An 8219-nucleotide genomic window follows, 5' to 3' on the forward strand; every position below is an offset into this window, starting at 1 on the left:
TATGTATGTATGTATGTATGTATGTATGTATGTATGTATGTATGTATGTATGTATGTATGTATGTATTTATTTATTGGGGGGGGGGGGGGGTGGGGGGGGGGGGGGGTGGGGGGGGGGGGGGGTGGGGGGGGGGGGGGGTGGGGGGGGGGGGGGGTGGGGGGGGGGGGGGGTGGGGGGGGGGGGGGGTGGGGGGGGGGGGGGGTGGGGGGGGGGGGGGGTGGGGGGGGGGGGGGGTGGGGGGGGGGGGGGGTGGGGGGGGGGGGGGGTGGGGGGGGGGGGGGGTGGGGGGGGGGGGGGGTGGGGGGGGGGGGGGGTGGGGGGGGGGGGGGGTGGGGGGGGGGGGGGGTGGGGGGGGGGGGGGGTGGGGGGGGGGGGGGGTGGGGGGGGGGGGGGGTGGGGGGGGGGGGGGGTGGGGGGGGGGGGGGGTGGGGGGGGGGGGGGGTGGGGGGGGGGGGGGGTGGGGGGGGGGGGGGGTGGGGGGGGGGGGGGGTGGGGGGGGGGGGGGGTGGGGGGGGGGGGGGGTGGGGGGGGGGGGGGGTGGGGGGGGGGGGGGGTGGGGGGGGGGGGGGGTGGGGGGGGGGGGGGGTGGGGGGGGGGGGGGGTGGGGGGGGGGGGGGGTGGGGGGGGGGGGGGGTGGGGGGGGGGGGGGGTGGGGGGGGGGGGGGGTGGGGGGGGGGGGGGGTGGGGGGGGGGGGGGGTGGGGGGGGGGGGGGGTGGGGGGGGGGGGGGGTGGGGGGGGGGGGGGGTGGGGGGGGGGGGGGGTGGGGGGGGGGGGGGGTGGGGGGGGGGGGGGGTGGGGGGGGGGGGGGGTGGGGGGGGGGGGGGGTGGGGGGGGGGGGGGGTGGGGGGGGGGGGGGGTGGGGGGGGGGGGGGGTGGGGGGGGGGGGGGGTGGGGGGGGGGGGGGGTGGGGGGGGGGGGGGGTGGGGGGGGGGGGGGGTGGGGGGGGGGGGGGGTGGGGGGGGGGGGGGGTGGGGGGGGGGGGGGGTGGGGGGGGGGGGGGGTGGGGGGGGGGGGGGGTGGGGGGGGGGGGGGGTGGGGGGGGGGGGGGGTGGGGGGGGGGGGGGGTGGGGGGGGGGGGGGGTGGGGGGGGGGGGGGGTGGGGGGGGGGGGGGGTGGGGGGGGGGGGGGGTGGGGGGGGGGGGGGGTGGGGGGGGGGGGGGGTGGGGGGGGGGGGGGGTGGGGGGGGGGGGGGGTGGGGGGGGGGGGGGGTGGGGGGGGGGGGGGGTGGGGGGGGGGGGGGGTGGGGGGGGGGGGGGGTGGGGGGGGGGGGGGGTGGGGGGGGGGGGGGGTGGGGGGGGGGGGGGGTGGGGGGGGGGGGGGGTGGGGGGGGGGGGGGGTGGGGGGGGGGGGGGGTGGGGGGGGGGGGGGGTGGGGGGGGGGGGGGGTGGGGGGGGGGGGGGGTGGGGGGGGGGGGGGGTGGGGGGGGGGGGGGGTGGGGGGGGGGGGGGGTGGGGGGGGGGGGGGGTGGGGGGGGGGGGGGGTGGGGGGGGGGGGGGGTGGGGGGGGGGGGGGGTGGGGGGGGGGGGGGGTGGGGGGGGGGGGGGGTGGGGGGGGGGGGGGGTGGGGGGGGGGGGGGGTGGGGGGGGGGGGGGGTGGGGGGGGGGGGGGGTGGGGGGGGGGGGGGGTGGGGGGGGGGGGGGGTGGGGGGGGGGGGGGGTGGGGGGGGGGGGGGGTGGGGGGGGGGGGGGGTGGGGGGGGGGGGGGGTGGGGGGGGGGGGGGGTGGGGGGGGGGGGGGGTGGGGGGGGGGGGGGGTGGGGGGGGGGGGGGGTGGGGGGGGGGGGGGGTGGGGGGGGGGGGGGGTGGGGGGGGGGGGGGGTGGGGGGGGGGGGGGGTGGGGGGGGGGGGGGGTGGGGGGGGGGGGGGGTGGGGGGGGGGGGGGGTGGGGGGGGGGGGGGGTGGGGGGGGGGGGGGGTGGGGGGGGGGGGGGGTGGGGGGGGGGGGGGGTGGGGGGGGGGGGGGGTGGGGGGGGGGGGGGGTGGGGGGGGGGGGGGGTGGGGGGGGGGGGGGGTGGGGGGGGGGGGGGGTGGGGGGGGGGGGGGGTGGGGGGGGGGGGGGGTGGGGGGGGGGGGGGGTGGGGGGGGGGGGGGGTGGGGGGGGGGGGGGGTGGGGGGGGGGGGGGGTGGGGGGGGGGGGGGGTGGGGGGGGGGGGGGGTGGGGGGGGGGGGGGGTGGGGGGGGGGGGGGGTGGGGGGGGGGGGGGGTGGGGGGGGGGGGGGGTGGGGGGGGGGGGGGGTGGGGGGGGGGGGGGGTGGGGGGGGGGGGGGGTGGGGGGGGGGGGGGGTGGGGGGGGGGGGGGGTGGGGGGGGGGGGGGGTGGGGGGGGGGGGGGGTGGGGGGGGGGGGGGGTGGGGGGGGGGGGGGGTGGGGGGGGGGGGGGGTGGGGGGGGGGGGGGGTGGGGGGGGGGGGGGGTGGGGGGGGGGGGGGGTGGGGGGGGGGGGGGGTGGGGGGGGGGGGGGGTGGGGGGGGGGGGGGGTGGGGGGGGGGGGGGGTGGGGGGGGGGGGGGGTGGGGGGGGGGGGGGGTGGGGGGGGGGGGGGGTGGGGGGGGGGGGGGGTGGGGGGGGGGGGGGGTGGGGGGGGGGGGGGGTGGGGGGGGGGGGGGGTGGGGGGGGGGGGGGGTGGGGGGGGGGGGGGGTGGGGGGGGGGGGGGGTGGGGGGGGGGGGGGGTGGGGGGGGGGGGGGGTGGGGGGGGGGGGGGGTGGGGGGGGGGGGGGGTGGGGGGGGGGGGGGGTGGGGGGGGGGGGGGGTGGGGGGGGGGGGGGGTGGGGGGGGGGGGGGGTGGGGGGGGGGGGGGGTGGGGGGGGGGGGGGGTGGGGGGGGGGGGGGGTGGGGGGGGGGGGGGGTGGGGGGGGGGGGGGGTGGGGGGGGGGGGGGGTGGGGGGGGGGGGGGGTGGGGGGGGGGGGGGGTGGGGGGGGGGGGGGGTGGGGGGGGGGGGGGGTGGGGGGGGGGGGGGGTGGGGGGGGGGGGGGGTGGGGGGGGGGGGGGGTGGGGGGGGGGGGGGGTGGGGGGGGGGGGGGGTGGGGGGGGGGGGGGGTGGGGGGGGGGGGGGGTGGGGGGGGGGGGGGGTGGGGGGGGGGGGGGGTGGGGGGGGGGGGGGGTGGGGGGGGGGGGGGGTGGGGGGGGGGGGGGGTGGGGGGGGGGGGGGGTGGGGGGGGGGGGGGGTGGGGGGGGGGGGGGGTGGGGGGGGGGGGGGGTGGGGGGGGGGGGGGGTGGGGGGGGGGGGGGGTGGGGGGGGGGGGGGGTGGGGGGGGGGGGGGGTGGGGGGGGGGGGGGGTGGGGGGGGGGGGGGGTGGGGGGGGGGGGGGGTGGGGGGGGGGGGGGGTGGGGGGGGGGGGGGGTGGGGGGGGGGGGGGGTGGGGGGGGGGGGGGGTGGGGGGGGGGGGGGGTGGGGGGGGGGGGGGGTGGGGGGGGGGGGGGGTGGGGGGGGGGGGGGGTGGGGGGGGGGGGGGGTGGGGGGGGGGGGGGGTGGGGGGGGGGGGGGGTGGGGGGGGGGGGGGGTGGGGGGGGGGGGGGGTGGGGGGGGGGGGGGGTGGGGGGGGGGGGGGGTGGGGGGGGGGGGGGGTGGGGGGGGGGGGGGGTGGGGGGGGGGGGGGGTGGGGGGGGGGGGGGGTGGGGGGGGGGGGGGGTGGGGGGGGGGGGGGGTGGGGGGGGGGGGGGGTGGGGGGGGGGGGGGGTGGGGGGGGGGGGGGGTGGGGGGGGGGGGGGGTGGGGGGGGGGGGGGGTGGGGGGGGGGGGGGGTGGGGGGGGGGGGGGGTGGGGGGGGGGGGGGGTGGGGGGGGGGGGGGGTGGGGGGGGGGGGGGGTGGGGGGGGGGGGGGGTGGGGGGGGGGGGGGGTGGGGGGGGGGGGGGGTGGGGGGGGGGGGGGGTGGGGGGGGGGGGGGGTGGGGGGGGGGGGGGGTGGGGGGGGGGGGGGGTGGGGGGGGGGGGGGGTGGGGGGGGGGGGGGGTGGGGGGGGGGGGGGGTGGGGGGGGGGGGGGGTGGGGGGGGGGGGGGGTGGGGGGGGGGGGGGGTGGGGGGGGGGGGGGGTGGGGGGGGGGGGGGGTGGGGGGGGGGGGGGGTGGGGGGGGGGGGGGGTGGGGGGGGGGGGGGGTGGGGGGGGGGGGGGGTGGGGGGGGGGGGGGGTGGGGGGGGGGGGGGGTGGGGGGGGGGGGGGGTGGGGGGGGGGGGGGGTGGGGGGGGGGGGGGGTGGGGGGGGGGGGGGGTGGGGGGGGGGGGGGGTGGGGGGGGGGGGGGGTGGGGGGGGGGGGGGGTGGGGGGGGGGGGGGGTGGGGGGGGGGGGGGGTGGGGGGGGGGGGGGGTGGGGGGGGGGGGGGGTGGGGGGGGGGGGGGGTGGGGGGGGGGGGGGGTGGGGGGGGGGGGGGGTGGGGGGGGGGGGGGGTGGGGGGGGGGGGGGGTGGGGGGGGGGGGGGGTGGGGGGGGGGGGGGGTGGGGGGGGGGGGGGGTGGGGGGGGGGGGGGGTGGGGGGGGGGGGGGGTGGGGGGGGGGGGGGGTGGGGGGGGGGGGGGGTGGGGGGGGGGGGGGGTGGGGGGGGGGGGGGGTGGGGGGGGGGGGGGGTGGGGGGGGGGGGGGGTGGGGGGGGGGGGGGGTGGGGGGGGGGGGGGGTGGGGGGGGGGGGGGGTGGGGGGGGGGGGGGGTGGGGGGGGGGGGGGGTGGGGGGGGGGGGGGGTGGGGGGGGGGGGGGGTGGGGGGGGGGGGGGGTGGGGGGGGGGGGGGGTGGGGGGGGGGGGGGGTGGGGGGGGGGGGGGGTGGGGGGGGGGGGGGGTGGGGGGGGGGGGGGGTGGGGGGGGGGGGGGGTGGGGGGGGGGGGGGGTGGGGGGGGGGGGGGGTGGGGGGGGGGGGGGGTGGGGGGGGGGGGGGGTGGGGGGGGGGGGGGGTGGGGGGGGGGGGGGGTGGGGGGGGGGGGGGGTGGGGGGGGGGGGGGGTGGGGGGGGGGGGGGGTGGGGGGGGGGGGGGGTGGGGGGGGGGGGGGGTGGGGGGGGGGGGGGGTGGGGGGGGGGGGGGGTGGGGGGGGGGGGGGGTGGGGGGGGGGGGGGGTGGGGGGGGGGGGGGGTGGGGGGGGGGGGGGGTGGGGGGGGGGGGGGGTGGGGGGGGGGGGGGGTGGGGGGGGGGGGGGGTGGGGGGGGGGGGGGGTGGGGGGGGGGGGGGGTGGGGGGGGGGGGGGGTGGGGGGGGGGGGGGGTGGGGGGGGGGGGGGGTGGGGGGGGGGGGGGGTGGGGGGGGGGGGGGGTGGGGGGGGGGGGGGGTGGGGGGGGGGGGGGGTGGGGGGGGGGGGGGGTGGGGGGGGGGGGGGGTGGGGGGGGGGGGGGGTGGGGGGGGGGGGGGGTGGGGGGGGGGGGGGGTGGGGGGGGGGGGGGGTGGGGGGGGGGGGGGGTGGGGGGGGGGGGGGGTGGGGGGGGGGGGGGGTGGGGGGGGGGGGGGGTGGGGGGGGGGGGGGGTGGGGGGGGGGGGGGGTGGGGGGGGGGGGGGGTGGGGGGGGGGGGGGGTGGGGGGGGGGGGGGGTGGGGGGGGGGGGGGGTGGGGGGGGGGGGGGGTGGGGGGGGGGGGGGGTGGGGGGGGGGGGGGGTGGGGGGGGGGGGGGGTGGGGGGGGGGGGGGGTGGGGGGGGGGGGGGGTGGGGGGGGGGGGGGGTGGGGGGGGGGGGGGGTGGGGGGGGGGGGGGGTGGGGGGGGGGGGGGGTGGGGGGGGGGGGGGGTGGGGGGGGGGGGGGGTGGGGGGGGGGGGGGGTGGGGGGGGGGGGGGGTGGGGGGGGGGGGGGGTGGGGGGGGGGGGGGGTGGGGGGGGGGGGGGGTGGGGGGGGGGGGGGGTGGGGGGGGGGGGGGGTGGGGGGGGGGGGGGGTGGGGGGGGGGGGGGGTGGGGGGGGGGGGGGGTGGGGGGGGGGGGGGGTGGGGGGGGGGGGGGGTGGGGGGGGGGGGGGGTGGGGGGGGGGGGGGGTGGGGGGGGGGGGGGGTGGGGGGGGGGGGGGGTGGGGGGGGGGGGGGGTGGGGGGGGGGGGGGGTGGGGGGGGGGGGGGGTGGGGGGGGGGGGGGGTGGGGGGGGGGGGGGGTGGGGGGGGGGGGGGGTGGGGGGGGGGGGGGGTGGGGGGGGGGGGGGGTGGGGGGGGGGGGGGGTGGGGGGGGGGGGGGGTGGGGGGGGGGGGGGGTGGGGGGGGGGGGGGGTGGGGGGGGGGGGGGGTGGGGGGGGGGGGGGGTGGGGGGGGGGGGGGGTGGGGGGGGGGGGGGGTGGGGGGGGGGGGGGGTGGGGGGGGGGGGGGGTGGGGGGGGGGGGGGGTGGGGGGGGGGGGGGGTGGGGGGGGGGGGGGGTGGGGGGGGGGGGGGGTGGGGGGGGGGGGGGGTGGGGGGGGGGGGGGGTGGGGGGGGGGGGGGGTGGGGGGGGGGGGGGGTGGGGGGGGGGGGGGGTGGGGGGGGGGGGGGGTGGGGGGGGGGGGGGGTGGGGGGGGGGGGGGGTGGGGGGGGGGGGGGGTGGGGGGGGGGGGGGGTGGGGGGGGGGGGGGGTGGGGGGGGGGGGGGGTGGGGGGGGGGGGGGGTGGGGGGGGGGGGGGGTGGGGGGGGGGGGGGGTGGGGGGGGGGGGGGGTGGGGGGGGGGGGGGGTGGGGGGGGGGGGGGGTGGGGGGGGGGGGGGGTGGGGGGGGGGGGGGGTGGGGGGGGGGGGGGGTGGGGGGGGGGGGGGGTGGGGGGGGGGGGGGGTGGGGGGGGGGGGGGGTGGGGGGGGGGGGGGGTGGGGGGGGGGGGGGGTGGGGGGGGGGGGGGGTGGGGGGGGGGGGGGGTGGGGGGGGGGGGGGGTGGGGGGGGGGGGGGGTGGGGGGGGGGGGGGGTGGGGGGGGGGGGGGGTGGGGGGGGGGGGGGGTGGGGGGGGGGGGGGGTGGGGGGGGGGGGGGGTGGGGGGGGGGGGGGGTGGGGGGGGGGGGGGGTGGGGGGGGGGGGGGGTGGGGGGGGGGGGGGGTGGGGGGGGGGGGGGGTGGGGGGGGGGGGGGGTGGGGGGGGGGGGGGGTGGGGGGGGGGGGGGGTGGGGGGGGGGGGGGGTGGGGGGGGGGGGGGGTGGGGGGGGGGGGGGGTGGGGGGGGGGGGGGGTGGGGGGGGGGGGGGGTGGGGGGGGGGGGGGGTGGGGGGGGGGGGGGGTGGGGGGGGGGGGGGGTGGGGGGGGGGGGGGGTGGGGGGGGGGGGGGGTGGGGGGGGGGGGGGGTGGGGGGGGGGGGGGGTGGGGGGGGGGGGGGGTGGGGGGGGGGGGGGGTGGGGGGGGGGGGGGGTGGGGGGGGGGGGGGGTGGGGGGGGGGGGGGGTGGGGGGGGGGGGGGGTGGGGGGGGGGGGGGGTGGGGGGGGGGGGGGGTGGGGGGGGGGGGGGGTGGGGGGGGGGGGGGGTGGGGGGGGGGGGGGGTGGGGGGGGGGGGGGGTGGGGGGGGGGGGGGGTGGGGGGGGGGGGGGGTGGGGGGGGGGGGGGGTGGGGGGGGGGGGGGGTGGGGGGGGGGGGGGGTGGGGGGGGGGGGGGGTGGGGGGGGGGGGGGGTGGGGGGGGGGGGGGGTGGGGGGGGGGGGGGGTGGGGGGGGGGGGGGGTGGGGGGGGGGGGGGGTGGGGGGGGGGGGGGGTGGGGGGGGGGGGGGGTGGGGGGGGGGGGGGGTGGGGGGGGGGGGGGGTGGGGGGGGGGGGGGGTGGGGGGGGGGGGGGGTGGGGGGGGGGGGGGGTGGGGGGGGGGGGGGGTGGGGGGGGGGGGGGGTGGGGGGGGGGGGGGGTGGGGGGGGGGGGGGGTGGGGGGGGGGGGGGGTGGGGGGGGGGGGGGGTGGGGGGGGGGGGGGGTGGGGGGGGGGGGGGGTGGGGGGGGGGGGGGGTGGGGGGGGGGGGGGGTGGGGGGGGGGGGGGGTGGGGGGGGGGGGGGGTGGGGGGGGGGGGGGGTGGGGGGGGGGGGGGGTGGGGGGGGGGGGGGGTGGGGGGGGGGGGGGGTGGGGGGGGGGGGGGGTGGGGGGGGGGGGGGGTGGGGGGGGGGGGGGGTGGGGGGGGGGGGGGGTGGGGGGGGGGGGGGGTGGGGGGGGGGGGGGGTGGGGGGGGGGGGGGGTGGGGGGGGGGGGGGGTGGGGGGGGGGGGGGGTGGGGGGGGGGGGGGGTGGGGGGGGGGGGGGGTGGGGGGGGGGGGGGGTGGGGGGGGGGGGGGGTGGGGGGGGGGGGGGGTGGGGGGGGGGGGGGGTGGGGGGGGGGGGGGGTGGGGGGGGGGGGGGGTGGGGGGGGGGGGGGG

The sequence above is a fragment of the Sphaerodactylus townsendi genome, unplaced genomic scaffold, assembly GCF_021028975.2.
Source record: "Sphaerodactylus townsendi isolate TG3544 unplaced genomic scaffold, MPM_Stown_v2.3 scaffold_30, whole genome shotgun sequence".
Taxonomy (NCBI): domain Eukaryota; kingdom Metazoa; phylum Chordata; class Lepidosauria; order Squamata; family Sphaerodactylidae; genus Sphaerodactylus; species Sphaerodactylus townsendi.